The sequence below is a fragment of the Balaenoptera physalus genome, assembly GCF_965194825.1.
Source record: "Balaenoptera physalus genome assembly, chromosome: 13".
In the NCBI taxonomy this organism is placed as follows: domain Eukaryota; kingdom Metazoa; phylum Chordata; class Mammalia; order Artiodactyla; family Balaenopteridae; genus Balaenoptera; species Balaenoptera physalus.
In genome coordinates, this window is record NC_138892.1 from 39428189 (window position 1) to 39446085 (window position 17897).

The following is a 17897-nucleotide window of genomic DNA, read 5'->3' on the forward strand; positions in this document are numbered from 1 at the left end:
GCCTAGCAATTAATTATTACTAACTATATAATCTTGGTCGAATTACCTCATTCTTCTGAGCCTCAGTTTCCTCACCTATAAATTGAGAAAAATAATGTCATCGCATTGAATAAATGTATTTTATTTAAGATTTTCTTTTTTGGATGCTTATTCTTCTGGGGTCTCTCTTTTTACATAACGATCTTGGTATATTACCTGGCTTGAGACACACACAAACACACATACACATACCCCATTCCTTGTGCTACCCAAAGGGGCTGCTAACCTCCAGCAGACTTATTCTCTGGGCACCTGCCCCAACTCCATTTTCAGGGAGACATATTGTCAAAACCACAGAACAGTTCCCTGCCTACACACCACACCTTCCCTTTCATTCTATAACCAGAAATAGTGGTTAGATGCCTAAAACTCTGAGGACTCTCTGCATTCCTCAGTTAGAGATTTAATACCTGCTTCCCCCTCCCATCCCAACTTCCCACTGAGTCTAAGAAGAGTTATTCTTGGGTTTACATCTTGCACACTCACACTGAGAAAGTGAACTTAACACCTGGTGTAAGCCACCAAAGGAAAGGAGGTTGACAACTGAAGTCTCTTATTCTTGTCATTTGCACTTTCTTAAGAGGAAATTTCAAAAGGATCATCATTGCTTTAAAAATGAATACAAGTGGTGTTTTGATCGATTGTTACCTTGTTCCTAATAGTTTTTGTGGGAAGAGGTGTCTGCCTGACTTCACTGTTAGCGCTTGCTGATGTACTTTCTCATGCACACCAATGTCAGAGAGATACACCCAAGTCCCCTTTTTTCACCACAAGGAAATCTTTTTAGAAGTTTGGGCAAGTTAGCTGAGCTTCCATTTCTATATCTACAAAATGGAAATAGTGATTCTTACTTCACAAAATATTGTGGGGAGTATAAAATGAATGTGAAATCATTTTGAAAGTAAACACTTTATAAATACATAAATTTAGGTAATGAAATTTTAATCACATTGGCAACTCAAAGTCTCCTAGTTGGGTATCCTGGTATTCTTAGTTAGGTCTCAATGATTACAAGTAATACAAACCACATAAAACGAGCTTAAGAAAAATGGAGAAATGTTTTATAAGAATGCCATAAATGGATCTTCATAGATCAATGGAATGGAATAGAGAGCCCAGAAATAAACCCACGCAGTTATGGTCAATTAATCTACAAAGGAAGCAAGAATGTACACTGGAGAAAATACAGTCTCTTCAATGAGTGGTGCTGGGAAAACTGGGCAGCTACACATAAAAGAATGAAATTAGATCATTCTCTAACACCATATACAAAAATAAACTCAAAATGGATTAAGACCTAAATGTAAGACTGGAAACCATAAAACTCCTAGAAGAAAACACAGGCAGAATACTCTTTGACATAACTCGTAGCAATATTTTTTTTGGATCAGTCTCCTAAAGCAAAGGAAATAAAAGCAAAAATAAACAAATGGGGCCTAATTAAACTTAAAATCTCTTGCACAGCAAAGGGAGCCACTGACAAAACGAAAAGACAGCCTACTGAATAGGAGAAAATATTCCCAAATGATATGACCAATAAGGGACTCATATCCAACATATATAACAGTTCATACAACTCAACATCAAAAAAACATGCAACCTGATCAAAGAACACACAGAAGATCGAAACAGACATTTCTCCAAAGAAGACATGCAAATGGCCAACAGGCACATGAAAAGATGCTCAACAATGCTCATCATCAGAGAAATGCAAATCAAAACCACCTCACACCTGTCAGAATGGTAATCATCAAAAAGAACACAAATAACAAATTTTGATGAGGATGTAGAGCAAAGGGAACCCTCATACACTGTTGGTGGGAATGTAAATCTGTGCAGCCACTATGGACAACAGTATGGAGGTTTCTCAAAAAACTAAAAATAGAACTACCATATGACCCACCAATTCCGCTCCTGGGTATATATAAGAAAAAAACAAAAACACTGATTTGAAAAGATACATGCACGCCAATGTTCATAGCAGCATTATTTACAATTGCCAAGGTATAGAAGCAACCTAAGTGTTCATCAACAGATGAATGGATAAAGAAGATGTGGCATATATGTGTGTGTGTGTGTATATATATATATATATATGGAATACTACTCAGCAATAAAAAAGAATGAAATCTTGCCATTTGCAACAACATGGATAGACTTGGAGGGTATCATGCTAAGTGAAATAAGTCAGACAGAGAAACACAAATACTGTATGATAACACTTACATGTGGAATCTAAAAAATACAACAAACTAGTGAATAAAACAAAAAAGAAGCAGACTCACTGATACAGAGAATAAATTAGTGGTTACCAGTGGGGAGAGGGCTGGGGGGGAGGGGCAATATAGGGGTAGGAGATTAAAAAGTACAAACTATTATGTATAAAATAAGCTACAAGGATATATTGTACAACACAGGGAATATAGCCAATATTTTATAACTATAAATGGATATAACCTTTAAAATTGTGAATCATTATATTGTACATCTATAACTTATATAATATTGTACATTAACTATACCTCAATTTAAAAAAAAATTTTTAAACAAAAAAACAAAATAGCAACCTGTCAATAAATTTGCAAACTTAAAAAAAAAAAAAAGAATGTCATAGTGTCTTAGAAAACAAAACAAAACAAAAACAAAACTAGAACAGGAAAACAGCAGAGCCTTGAAAGGGACTAAAACCAGGAATTGGAAGATCCCTGCAACTCCTTCTGTCTTGTCTCTTGTCTTATTAGTTCTGCCTATCTTCTTCTTCTCCAATATCACCCTTAGGCTCAGGCAAGAGGGACCTCTGCCCTGGCCTCAGAACTTTAGAGGGTCCCACTCTTGCCCTTCCCAGACTGTGCCCTTCCCCAGGAGGCACAGAGTCCATGGGGTTAAAAAGATATACCCCAACACATGCATAGCCTCTCCCGTGTAAGTGTGGGGACGGAGTATACAGGAACTCTGCTATAGGAACTTTCTGCTCACTATTGCTAAACTTGTATCAATACCTAAAACTGCCCTAAAAAATAAAGCCTATTAAAAATAATAATAATAATAATAAAAACAAAACAAAATAAAACAAACAAACAAAAAAACCCACAACTGTGCCTTTCCAGAGCCCATATAGCCCTTTCAAGAACATGGTCTGGGCACTTGAGGACACAGAATTCCCTGCTCCCAGAGGGCCTGAGTTTATTTCCAGGACCTGCTCTATCTTTTCTTTTCTGGGTCTGCCTTCCTGCGGACAAACTGTTCTGCAGGTGTGCCCCTCTAGTCCCAAAGCATGGCCAAAGTGGATGGTGCTTTGATGAGCTCCTGGAGTGTCTAGTACATGCAGTGCATGGCTCTTTGTGGTGCCTGATGGAAAGATGAGGGGCTACAAACCATCTCTCCCCCCAAAGTCACTTTCCATTGCAGAAAGACTCTGAAGAGTCTCAGAACTTTAAATTTTCAAACTTCACCCCCAAGGCTGTTATAAATTATATTTGTCAAGAACAGGAAGGTAAAAATACCATATTTCATAGTTTGTTTTCTTAATTTATGCCTTTCCAATATTTAAACATATGATATGAGGGCCATCATTTCTACTCTTGTTCCTGGTCCAATTAATGTTAGGGATAAACCAGTTATTCTTTCCCAAAGGCAGGTTGTATCCCAGCTCCAAGGTTATAAGCAATGGGCCCAGTCCCAGGTGGAGAACAAACTCCAGTCTCTCAGCTCTGACTCTGACTTCCTGGAAGAGAGTCTGGTTGGCTCAGCTCAGGTTGGGGAGGAGAGAACAGCTGCAACCCCTGGTCCAATCAATCGACTCTTTTCATGCCCAAAATGGGCATTTTCATAGAAATAAGACTATCAGGGGAAGGAAACATCCTTGTGGTAGAACAGGCAGTTCCCAGAGAAATGTGGCTGAGTAAATTCTCCACTGAGTACCCAAATTCACAGGTAAAATAAATGCAAGTTTTATTTCTCTTATTTCAAATTGGTAAAAAAAATATATAGAAAATCAATATATTCCAGCTACAAGACAAATTATACCATGATTTGTTAGCCTTTTTTGCAGTTGGCTTTAATAGTAACAACTAATATGAACTATGGTAGAGAGGAAATTTCTGTTCAAGAGAAAGTAAAGTGTTATTAAGATGATATTCAATCCCCAGCCTCATATAGTATTTTTTAAAGGTGATCAGTGTGCTAATACAAGTCTAATACTTTTTCCTTATTAGAAAATCAAGCTAAAGTGTTTTTTAAAACATTCCATTGACTTATTCTTCCCAATCTCCTTTGTTTAAAAAAAAGCAACAAACCTAATAAGGTATACAATGTTTCATTAGAAAACACTTGCCAAGCCTTCTAGCTATAGCAGGATTAATACAGTTCATAATTGGGAACTCTTAACAGTCCTATTTGAAAAAATACAAAAGACTGGAAACCAGTATTTGCTTTGGATACAAGAAAAGCATGTAGAATAACATTGTTTCAGCAAGATTATCTCCGTGTAACAGTATCAAATATGGAAGGAATGAGAAAGTATACTTTCAACATTTTCTGGAAAAAAGAAAAAAAGGGAAAACCTCATCAAAAGAAGTAAAAAGACAGGCATACATTGTTAGTGTTTCCATGTATGTTTCTTCACCTCAAATAACCTAATGTCACTGTTAAGGCTTAAACTGAAAGGCCCATCCATTCTACCCAAGTCTGAAGTTTAACATCCTCTACACTTTATGCAGACAAAACTTCTGCTGATTTCATTTGGCTTCCACAGACAATATGCAACCATCCAGAAGTTATCAGCAATTCTAAACAAAGGCATTATTTGCTCTGGAGCAACAGAGGGTCCGTACTATATAGGAAGGGCTTATGGGCAGTAATCCAGTTACAATGGGGAATAGAAGGGGTCTTCAAACATTTTTGCTTGAGTATACAATTAAAGAACATTTAAATACTATGAAGCCCCACCAACATTTTAAAGCCTAAATATAAAATCTCTCCCCCATAAGTTTAAATAGTAGGAAAAGATGCAATTCTGACATATTGTACATTTTGACATTTTTTTAAAAAATGGTTATAACACTCTTTTAAATGTATCAGAAAGAATGCAAATAATATAGTGATCTGACACCACCATCATTCATTTTAAAAACATGTGAACAAATTCTTCTCTAACAGTTCCTTTTGTTCCTTGAATTCTTATTTTCTTTTCACTTCCCTAACAGAATTACATGATGTAATATATTTTGTGTTTTCTGTCATATTAATCACCTCCATAATATTTCTTTGCAATAAAACCATGTATATAAATTGAAATTAAGTGGGGTTTTTTTCCCCTAAAACAACAATGGCCGAAGTGTTTCATTAAAAGACTTCTGGTTATCATTAGTATTAGTCAACAATTATTGCAAACATCATAAAGGACTGAACATTTGCAGTATGCTAGATTGCAGATGGGAGAGAGGTAGTAGGCCTTTTTTAGTCAAGTGGGAGGACAATTTTGAAGGAAAGTCAGCAAAAGAGAAATACAATCACTCTTGACCATGAGGAAAATTCTCAAGTAGATCAATTTTTAGAAAGAATAAACATGAAAGTTTAGTATCTATAAACTGACCCTCTTTAAGTTATATGTGCCCAAGTGCCCACTGGAAAATCTCCTTTTACCCCAGGGGACTGAATATTTTGCTTTGTAGATCTTTGAGCTAGATAAATTTATTTGAGGTTTCTTTTACATAATAAGCACGGTCTTTTTACATAGATTGTTTGTGCCAATCAACAAACCATTAAAGTTTGTAATGATGCTCTTATAGAACACTGAAGAAAATCCATTTGAAAATGTAGTATTTTTTTAATTTGGACTCGCTTGAGAGGCAGTTGGTAGAGATTAATAAGGAAACAAAACCATCTTCTTGCCACTCCTACCGTTAACAACCACCTATATTATGGCTACGGTTTGGACTGCAGAAGCAGCTGGTTCTTTCAACCCTTCCTAAATTACTCAACCCTTAGTCAACTTTGATTGCTGGCCTACGTAGAAAGATCTTCTTTTAGGAAAGTTGTATTCCCTTCCATCTCTGCTTGCAATTGACTCAATCCAGTCTGAATCTATATCTGCCTTGAAAACTTTGCTGAAAGAACTAAAGAAGCAACCAATACATTCCAATATCCTGATTTTTCTCTTTTTTTACCTTTTTTCTTAGCGTTTGGTTCACTTTCCAAGTTATTGCAGATGACAGCTTTTGAAATCTATTTCCATTGTGTAATAATGATAGCCAGCTTTCCAGACTGCAATAACTGTGTTCTTGAACCCACCACCTGACCACTCAGCCAGTGCCCACTTTTAAGTACCAAATTCTGTATTTTTTAGGACACAGGTTCAGTTGCTATAATAAAACCCAGAATAATAGTGATTTAAACAAAATAGTTTATTTTCACATAACAATCCAAGTTTAAGCAGAACTGGCTGATAGGCAGCTTCATGGTATTAGGAACACAGGACTCATGTTATCTTGTTCTCCTGTCCTAAATAGTTGCAGTCATCAAAGAAGTCTCAGCATCACATCCACATCTGAGAGAGCAGGAGGAGAAGAGAGATGCAGGGAAAGATTAAGGACATGACCCAGAAGTTGCACACATTACTTATGCTTAAACCCATTGGCTTGATCATATGGCCACACCTAGTGGCAATTGAGAAATGCAATCATTGGGTGGGTGGCCATGTACCCAAGCTTAAAATTCAACCTCATGGAAAAAGAGACGGGACTGGATATTGGGGGACAACTAGCAAACTCTGCTATAATGTTTACTGGAAAAGCTAAGCATATTACCTATGCAATGCCCGAGGAGTCATTTGCACAACTCCTCTAACTGCAATAGTAGTAGTTGCCTCTTGATCAGGTCATGTGGGATGATCTGTTCAGTGACTGTTTTCTGACCTGAATGGCTAACAAATACCCTTCAAATAATAATTCAAAATGTGTGGGATGGCTTTATATCACATCAAAAAGAACTGCTGAGAGCAAACAGATTGATATTTTCTCAAAAGAAACATGACTTGCTTTAAAAGACACTGAAGAAAATACACATTTTCTTCTTGTAAGCTTTTCTTTTCATTAGAATGTTATATGCAGAAAGCAATTTTTCTTTCCCTTCCTCCTTCCTTTTCTGTTTCTCCTTCCAGGATTCATATTTAATAACCAGATGTAGAGTACCTTACTTATGACAGGAACTTTCACATATAATATTATCTGACTTAAGCTATACATCAATTACAAGAGATAGATATTATCCTTAATATAAAAATGAGGAAACTGGGCTTCCCTGGTGGCGCAGTGGTTGGGAGTCTGCCTGCCAGTGCAGGGGACACGGGTTCGAGCCCTGGTCTGGGAGGATCCCACGTGCCGCGGAGCAACTAGGCCCGTGAGCCACAATTACCGAGCCTGTGCGTCTGGAGCCTGTGCTCCGCAACAAGAGAGGCCACGATAATGAGAGGCCCGCGCACCGCAATGAAGAGTGGCCCCCACTTGCCGCAACTAGAGAAAGCCCTTGCACAGAAACGAAAACCCAACACAGCCATAAATAAATAAATAAATAAAAATTTTTAAAAATGTCTTTAAAATAAAATGAGGAAACTGAGACTCAGAGAAGTTTAATGACTAGCTCAGGATCACATCACCAAGTCACACAATCACACTGTGGTATGGGCTTGTTAGAAACTTCCAGGAAACCATGTATCTCTGCCCCAGCCTAAAACAGGTGACATGCTACATAGCTTTCTATGAGAGTGTCAAGCACTGCAATCCAATAGATCAGAGAAACTGGTTTAAAGAGCAATTTTAGACCACATGGCAGAGATTGCTTGCTGTCACTCAATATGAATTCATTTCTTCCTCCTTAGTAACAGAATCTCCAATTTAACTGGGCACAAAGCTAGTCAACCTCCCTTGCACCCAAGTATGACAACTGTCAGCAAAATTTTTCTGTATACCATACAGAAAGTGTCCTTATAGGAAAGAAGCATAGCCTCCTTCTTCCTTTATTACTTTTGCAGGATGAAATGTAGATATAATGTTGGAGCCTGTCATGGGTTAAGTTGTACCTCCCTCCAAAAAATAAGATATGGTGAAGTCCTAACCCCCAGTCCCTCTGGATGAGACTTTATTTGGAAATAGGGTCTTTGCAGATGTAATCAAGATAAGGTTATTAGAGTGGGCCTTAATCTAATACAACTGCTATCCTCATGAGAGAAAACTTTGAACACAGACATATAGGGACAACACCACGTGAAGACACCCTGACGGGCACAGAAGGAATACAATGTAGAGAAGATAGCCCTGTTATGACAGAGGTAGAGATCAGAGTAATACATCTACAAGCAAAGGAAAACCAAAGAATGCCAGCAAGCAGCAGAAGCTAGAAGAGGCAAGGAAGGATTCTTCACTACATCCTTCAGAGAGAGTATGGCCATACTCCTTCATTTCAGACTTTCAGCCTCCAGAACTGTGAGACAATAAATTTCCATTATTGTAAGCCACCTAGTTCATGGCACTTTGTTGCAGAAGCCCTAGGAAACTAATACAGTGCCTGAGCAGTCATATTGGATCATGAGATGGCTTGCTGTGGATGTCAGAAAAGCAAGAGAGAAGAAGCCTGGGGCCTTGATGACTTCATAGAATAGAGTCTGAACTATCTGTCTGTGCAGTTTTACATGAGAGAGAAACAACTTTCAATCTTGAAGCAACTGTTATTTGGAGTTCTTATTACTCACAGATGAACATAATTCTGATATAAGCTACATACCTCTCCTTTAAAAATGTACTACTAAGGGCTATGGTGCCTAATCCTAGCCTTCATGGAATATTCTGGTTCTCCATCCATTTTCTCAGTGGAAACAATTGGGAGTGTGATAAATCTTATCATAGATTCCAGCTTTACCAAGGAAGACAGTAAAATTAAGATGGTTCTTAAAGATTGCTGGGAACTGGAGGCAAATGACTCAGGGTTGAAATCATGGGTTATTCAGATTAAATATGATAGTAGCATAGTACAGTGGGTAAAAGAACAGACTGTGGCATCAAACAGTCTTGGAATCCAATTCCAATTCTACCCCTTACTAGATAGCCAAGTGATTTTGAATAAGTTATTTCACATCTCTCCTCCTCAGGTTTCTTATCTATAAAATAGATGATAAAAAGAGGCATGCTAATGTTTTGCTTAACTGAGGATGGAGAGTATGAGTGCAAGATAATAATGAACTTACTGGATTGTTGAGGGGATTAAGTGAAAAATACACATGAAGTGCTTGACACAGTTCCAAGCATGTATTAATTTCCTTCCCACCATAGGGTTTTTGCACATGTAGTTCTATTTCCACGGATGTTCTCTTACTGTCATCAGATTCTGGTAAATAAATACTCTCTGTATGACTAATTCACATACATTAATCTCAGCTCAGAGCTCTTCTCTTCAGAAATTCCTGTCTTGGTCTCCCCTGCACCAAGGGCACACATAACTTGATGATTTTTAATCATAGCTCTTAGTAAAATTTGATCTAGGATAATTATTTGTGTTATTATTTGATTGATTTCCGTCTTTCCTTCTAGACTAGCACTCCTCAAATTATGGTTTACTGGCCAGTGCTGATCTGCAAATTATTTATTACTTATCCTCCAGGAGATAAAAACAGAAACTAAGATTAAGTTTTTAGAAACTTTTATAACAATTTGATATAGTAATTATGGTTTGTATTTTTCATATTTGACTTTTTATTTTGTTTTTCTAGTAATTCATTTTTCTTATAATCTACAAAAGCATCTGTCCACAACTGACTTCTTAAATTTTTTAACTGATTGTAACAGAAAACAACTAACGAAATAGTAACAGTAAAGTCTTCTGTATCAATAATTACTTTAAATGTAAATGGATTAGATTCTCTGACCAAAAGACATAGAGTGGCTGAGTGAATTAAAAACAAGACCCAACTACATGCTGTCTACAAGAAACTCACTTTAGATTTAAGGACACATATAAGCTGAAAATGAAAGGATGGAAAAAAATATTCCACGGAAATGGTAACCAAAAGAGAGCAGGGGTTGAAAGAAAAAAAGTCGCAAGAGAAAAAGGACATTATATACTGATAAAAGGATCAATCTACCAGGAAGATATAACAGTTACATATGCATCCAAGGTCAGAGCACATAAATAATATATAGCAAACACTGACAGAACTGAAGGAAGAAATAAACACCAATACAGCAAAAGTAGGAGACTTCAGTTCCCCACCTTCAATAATGGACTGTAACATCTGAACAGAAGATCAGTAAAGAAATAGAGGGCCTGAATAACACAATAGAGCAACCATTTGCTAACATATGTAGAACATTCTACCCCACAACAGTAGAAGACACATTCTCCTCAAGCACACACAGATCTTTCTCCAGGATAGCTCACATGTTAGGACAAAAAACTAGCCTTAACAAATTTAAGAAGATTGAAATCATACCACAAAGAAATGAAACTGGAAATCAATAGAAAAAGGGAAACTGGAAAATTGACAAGCATGAAAATTAAACAACATACTCTTGAACAACCACTGGTTCAAAAAAAAAAATAAAAAAGGAAATTAAAAAATATTTTGAGACAACAAAAATGAAAACACAACACACCAAATTTATGGGATGCTGCAAAAGCAGTACTAAAAGGGAAGTTCATAGAAATAAATGCCTGTGTTAAAAAAGAAAAAAGATTTCAAATAAACAACTTACCTGTGCACATCAAGAAACTAGGAAAAGGAGGAACAAGCTAATTGGCAGAAGGAAGGACACAACAAAGGTAAGAGCAGAAATAAATGAAATAGAAAACAGAAAAACAGTAGCAAAAAATGAAGCTAAGAGCTGTTTTTTTGAAAAAATAAAGTTTACAAACTTTGCCTAGACTGAGAAAAAAACAGAGAAGTCCCAAATATTAAAATCGGAAATGAAAGAAGAGACATTGCAACTGATGCCACAGAAATGAAAAGTATCAAAAGAGACTATGATGCACAACAGTATGCCAACAAATTGGATAACCTAGAAGAAACAGATAAATTCCTAGAAACATACTATAAATAAAATCATGAAGAAATAGAAAGTATGAATCAACCTCTAACCAACAAAGAGATTGAATCAATAATCAAAAACCTCCCCAAAAAGAAAAGTCCAGGACCAGATGGTTTCACTGATGAATTCTACCAAACATTTAAAGACAAATTAACACCAATCCTTCTCTTTCAAAAAACTGAAAAGGAGGGAACACTTGAAAACTCATTTTAAGAGGTCAGCATTACTTTGATACAAAAGACAGACAAAAACACCACAAGAAAAGAAAACTACATGCCAACCTGATGAAAAGAGGTGCAAAAATCCAGAGCAAAATGCTAACAAAGCAAATTCAGTAGCATATTAAAATGATCATAAGCATGACAAAGTGAGATTTATCCCTGGGATACAAGGATGTTTCAACATACAAAAATCAATTAATGTGATATACAACGTTAATAGAATAAAGAATAAAAATCATATGATCATCTAAATGGATGCAGAAAAAGCATTTGAAAAAATCTAACACCTTTTATGATAAAAACTGTTAATAAACTAGGTATAGAAAAAAATGTACCTCATCATAATAAAGGATATATATGACAAGCCCACAACTAACATACTCAATGGTGAAAAGCTAAAAGCTGTTCTTTTAAGATCATGAACAAGGCAAGGATGCCCACTCTCACCACTTCTGCTTAACATAGTACTAGAAGACTTAGTCAGAGAAATTAGGCAAGAAACAGAAATAAAAGCCATCCAAATTAGAAAGGAAGAAGTAAAAGTGTTCCTGTTTGCAGACAACATGATCTTATATATAGAAAACCCTAAAGATTCCATTTTTTAAAAAGCTCTTAGAACTAATAAATTCAGTAAAGTTGCAGGTTACAAAATCAACATACAAAAATCAGTAGCATTTATATAGACTAACAGTGAACTATCTGAAAAGGAAATTAGGAAAATTATCCTACTTATAATAGCACCAAAAGGAATAAAATACATATGAATAACCTTAACTAAAGGGGTGAAAGACTTGTATACTGAAAACTATAAATCACTGATAAAAGAAATGAATATGACATAAACAAATGGAAAAACATCTTGTGTTCACTGATTGGAAGAACTGATATTGTTAAAATGACCATACTATCCAAAGTAATCTACAGATTCACTGTATTCTCTATCAATATCCCAATGGCATTTTTTACAGAAACAGAAAAAACAATTCTAAAATTCATATGAAATCACAAAAGACTGTGAATAGCCAAATCAATTTTGAGAAAGAAGAACAAAGCTGCAGTATCACAGTTCCTGATGTCAAAATATATTACAAAGCTAGAGTAATCAGAACAGTACGGTACAATATCATTTTAATTAAAACATAAAATCAAAACAGAGTACAAAGCAGAGAAATAAATCCGTGCATATATGGTCAACTAATATTTGACAAGGGTACCAGGAATACACAATGGGAAAAGGATAGTTTGTTCAACAAAAAGTGTGGGGAAAACTGGATATCTACATGTAAAAGAATGAAACTGGACCCTTACTTTACATCATACAGAAAAATCAACTCAAAATGGATTAAATTCTTAAACATAAGACCAAAAACTGTAAAACTCCTAGAAGAAAACGTAGGAGAAAAACTTCATGACAGTGGCCTTGGCGATGATTTCATAGATATGACAGCAAAAGCACAGGTAACAAAAATAAGCAAGTGGTACTACATCAAACTAAAAAGTTTCTGCACAGTAAAGGGAGCAATTAAAAGGCAACGTATGGAATGGGAGAAAATATTTGCAAATCACATATCTGAAAAGGGGTTATTGTCTAAAATATATGAGGAATTCCTACAACTCAATAGTTAAAAAAAAAAACTAATACTCTGATTTAAAAATGAACTAGACTTGAACATTTCTCTAAAAAAGACATACAAAAGGTCAATGGTATATGAAAAAATGCTCAACGTCACTAATTATCAGAGAAATTCAAATCAAAACCACAATGAGATATCACCTCACACCTGTCAGTTTGCTTATTATCAAAAAAAAAAGACAAGAAGTGTTGGCTAGGATGTAGAGAAATTGGAACCCTTGTACATTGTTGGTGGGAATGCAAAATGGTGCCACTGCTATGGAAAACAGTATGGAGGTTTCTCAAAAAATTAAAAATAGAACTACCATATAACCCAGCAGTCCCATTTGTGGGTATTAATCCAAAAGAATTTAAATCAGGATCTCTAAAAGATAATAGTGCTTTTATGTTTATTACAGCAATATTCACAATAGCCACGATGTGGAAATAACCTAAATGTCCACCAATAGATGAATGGATAAAGAAAATGTGGTATATACATAAAATAGAATACTCTTTGACCTTAAAAAGAAGGAAATCCTGCAATATACAACATGAATGAACCTTGAGGACATTATGCTAAGAAAAATAAGCCAATCACAGAAAGATAAATATTGAATACTTCCACTAATATAAGGTATCTAAAATAATCAAATTCATAGAATCAAAGAGTGGAATGGTGGTTGCCAGGGGCTAGAGAGAGGAGGAAATGGGGATAAAGTTTCAGTCAAGAAAGATAAGTAAGCTCTAGAGATCTGCTGTTCAACATTGTACCTGCAGTCAACAATAATATAGTATACACTTAGAAACTGGTTAAGAGGATAGATCTTATGTTAAGTGATCCTCTCACTATAAAATAAAATACAATATAAAATGAAAGTGGGGACTTCCCTGGTAGCGTGGTGATTAAGAATCCACCTGCTGATGCAGGGGACACGGGTTCAAGCCCTGGTCCGGTAAGATCCCACATGCCACGGAGCAACTAAGCCTGTGCGCCACAACTACTGAGCCTGTGCTCTAGAGCCCACGAGCCACAGCTACTGAGCCCACGTGCCTAGAGCCCATGCTCCACAACAAGAGAAGCCACCGCAATGAGAAGCCCGCGTACCACAACGAAGACCCAACACAGCCAAAAATAAATAAATAAATAAATAAAAATAAAAAATAAATAAATAAAATGAAACTGGTTTTTGATTACAGATAGTTCAAGAAGCACTGTTCTGGACCAGGGATCAGCAAACTTTTCCTGTAAAAAGTGAGAGTAAACATGTAGGCTTTCCAGGCCAATCAGTCTCTGTTGCAACACATAACTCTGCCCTTTTAGCATGAAAGCAGCCATAGACAATACATAAACAATGAATATGTCTGTGTTTCAATAAAACTTTATATTAAAAGTTTTAAAAGATGATGGGCCAGATTCGATCCACAAGCTGTAGTTTGCCAACCCCTGTTATAAGCCATGAAACTCCAGGGAGCAGATGTCTCATTTGTTTTAGTCTTCACTGTCTCTCCAGTGCCTAAAATATCCTTCACATAATAGGTACTCAATAACTATGTATTTAAAGATGATTAGTCTACTTTATGATGCAGGTGCAGGTCTTGCCTGAATTGATGTAGACGTCATATGTCCAGGGCTATCAATGCCATGGATGACCATGATAAGAATGTTAACTGACTCTGGTTAACCACAGATAACCAGATAAAAACCACAGATGTTCCACAGATCAAATATAGTCTGGGAAGCAAAGGCAGTCACCAGTTGCTTGAAAAAAGAAAGGAAGAGGGTACTGGCACTTGGTAGGGTTTTAAGGAAGCTGTGAAAGTTTGAGAAGAATGGTAAGGGAAGCTAAAAGTGGTGTGTGACAGATACATTGCTGAGCTGAGGTTGGAGAGCATGAGTGAGAGATGGCAATGACCCAGAGGGCAGCAGTGTCCCCTAACAAGGCCCTGGGCTTGGTGTTCCAGGTAGATTAGCCTAGAAGGAAGACTGTTGAATACATCCTTATCCTTTTCCTCTTTAAAAACCTCTGATGATACCACAGGAGTGTGAGGGAGACCACGAGTACCATTTCAAGGCAGCTCTAAGCACACTGAGTAGACACCATGAGCAAGGCTCACCAACCCAAGTTGAAAAAAATTTAAGGACAAGAAGTTACCACTGAAATTAAAAAGCAACAGATGTATCCAAGGAATATTGTGGGAATTTGATTCCTTTATGAATCTTGTGATAGATGAATGTGTGGAGATCATATCCAGGGCAACAGAACAATATTGGAAAGGGGATAATACAAGGAAATAGTATCATCATGTTAGAATCCTTAGAAAGAGTATAAATGATGGCTGTGTTCAGCAGAGAAATCAATTTCTTCCACACGTCCCATCCCCAAAGGGCTTGTTTTATTGTGATGTAAAAGTCAGGTGATGCACACTTGTCATATTAAATTTTTTACTGAAATTTTTAAAAACCCAAAATGCTGATAACTTGCTAAGATCAGATCCAAAATCCCCTGACATCGAAAGTCTTTGATCATTTGGTTCCAAACTACCTTTCTCATCACTTCATGCCAGCAACCCCTTCCCCAAAATATATTGTTCCTAGAGCCACACCAGGCCATTTACTCTTTCCCTCAACATGCCTGATGCTTTCACTTCTTGACACCTTAGCTCTAGCTATTCTCTTCCCTGCAATGCCTTTCATCCAGCAAAGTCTTAGTCCCCCCCCTGGAGACCTACACTGTGAAGCCTTCATGGCTCACTTACCAGATAGTTTGTCTCTCATTCCACTGCTCTGCCATTACATTCTATCCCAATCATTTGTTTGCATGTCTGCCTGTGCGCTGAGACAGGGAGCTCCTTGAAAGCTAGTTTTAATATTCTGGTGCTTAAGCAGAATTGGCAAAAATGCAAAGAGCCCGTGATCTGCATTTAAAGCAATTATAGCAGTATTTTGTCCTGCATTCTCTCTTGCTACACTGATTTTCCTGCCTGCATTTATCCCTTCCCAGCTGAATCTTTTCTTTTGCTCTTCTCAGACCCAGACACAGGAGAAAACCTTTCTATGCAAGGTTGATAAGCTTATCTGTAAGAAGGGCTAAATAAATGTTTCAGTTGTGTTTTTAAATTATTGAATACCCAAACCCACAAAGACATTTTTGAGGACTTTTCAATCCCATGTGTATTTTCAGGGAAGTGTATCTAATATGTTTTTATTAGTTAATTTACATTTAGCTTATCAACATAATGTACTTTTAGTCATTACACTCCAAATCTAACACATTCCCTTAGGAAGCACAACAATCTATTTTTTCTCTATTAACAGAGTGTTGTTTTCGCCAACTGAAACTTGACACATAATAATATTAATTAAACTGAATTTCTGGTTTCTTTAAAATAAAGTTTCTGAATGTACACAATAGAGTGCAAGATCTTTGGGTTAGTACCATCAGGGGACTACATTGGAACCCAACTCTTTTTTTTCTTTCCTTTTTTTTTTTTTAACTTTTTCTTTTTTTTTGGCTGCATCAGGTCTTAGTTGTGGCACGCAGGATCTTTCATTCCGGCACACGGGCTCTTCGTTGTGTTGCATGGGTTTCTCTCTTGCAGTGGCGCACAGGCTCCAGAGCGTGCAGGCTCTGTAGTTAAGGCATGCAGGCTCTCTAGTTGTGGCATGTGGGCTTGGTTGCCCCATGGCATGTGGGATCTTAGTTCCCCGACCAGGGCTTGAACTGACGTCCCCTGCATTGCAAGACAGATTCTTAAACGTTGGACCACCATGGAAGTCCCTCTCTCTTTCTTTCTTTCTTCTTTCTTTCTTTATTTCTTTCTTCCTTCCTTCCTCTCCCTCTTTCTTTTTTCTTTCCCTCTTTCTTTTTTCCTTTCCCTCTTACTTTGTTGTGTCATGAAACAGTTTCATATCATAACATTTTAATTTTATCATAATAAAAATATATTTTAAAGCCATTTGAGGTTACATGGAACACACTCAAAAGCTGTAGCATCAAAATGAAACAGTGTGAGGGGGGAGCTTCAAGATGGTAGAAGAGTAACACGTGGAGATCACCTTCCTCCCCACAAATACATCAGAAATACATCTACATGTGGAACAACTCCTACAGAACACCTACTGAACGCTGGCAGAAGACCTCAGACCTCCCAAAGGGCAAGAAACTCCCCACGTACCTGGGTAGGGCAAAAGAAAAAAGACAAAACACAGACAAAGAATAGGGACAGGAACTGCACCAGTGGGAAGGAGGTGTGAAGGAGGAAAGGTTTCCACACACTAGGAAGCCCCTTCGTGGGCAGAGACTGCGGGTGGCGGAGGAGAGCGCAGCAACAGGGGTACGGAGGGCAAAGCGGAGAGATTCCCGCACAGAGGATCGGTGCCGACCAGCACTCACCAGCCCGAGAGGCTTGTCTGCTCACCCGCTGGGGCAGGTGGGGGCTGGGAGCTGAGGCTCCGGCTTAGGTCGGATCGCAGGGAGAGGACTGGGGTTGGCGGCGTGAATACAGCCTGAAGGGGCCTAGTGCGCCACAGCTAGCCGGGAGGGAGTCCGGGAAAATGTCTGGAGCTGCCGAAGAGGCCAGAGACTTTTTCTTGCCTCTTTGTTTCCTGGTGCGTGAGGAGAGGGGATTAAGAGCGCCGCTTAAAGGAACTCCAGAGACGGGCGTGAGCGGCGGCTATCAACGCGGACCCCAGAGACGGGCATGAGACGCTAAGGCTGCTGTTGCCGCCACCAAGAAGCCTGTGTGCAGCACAGGTCACTCTCCACACCGCCCCTCCCGGAAGCCTGTGCAGCCCGCCACTGCCAGGGTCCCGTGATCCACGGACAACTTCCCCGGGAGAACGCACGGGGCGCCTCAGGCTGTTGCAATGTCATGCCAGCCTCTACCACTGCAGGCTCACCCTGCACTCCGTACCCCTCCCTCCCCCGGCCTGAGTGAGCCAGAGCC

At 37.8% G+C, this 17897-nt stretch overlaps 1 pseudogene across 1 annotated transcript; it reads left to right on the plus strand.

Moving 5' to 3' along the window:
* Nucleotides 1-6222: 6222 nt before the first annotated feature.
* On the plus strand, nucleotides 6223-17262 carry LOC309641776 (small nuclear ribonucleoprotein G pseudogene; annotated as a pseudogene). The gene has a single exon. The product of its transcript is annotated as a small nuclear ribonucleoprotein G pseudogene (transcript).
* The last annotated feature ends 635 nt before the right edge of the window (nucleotides 17263-17897 follow it).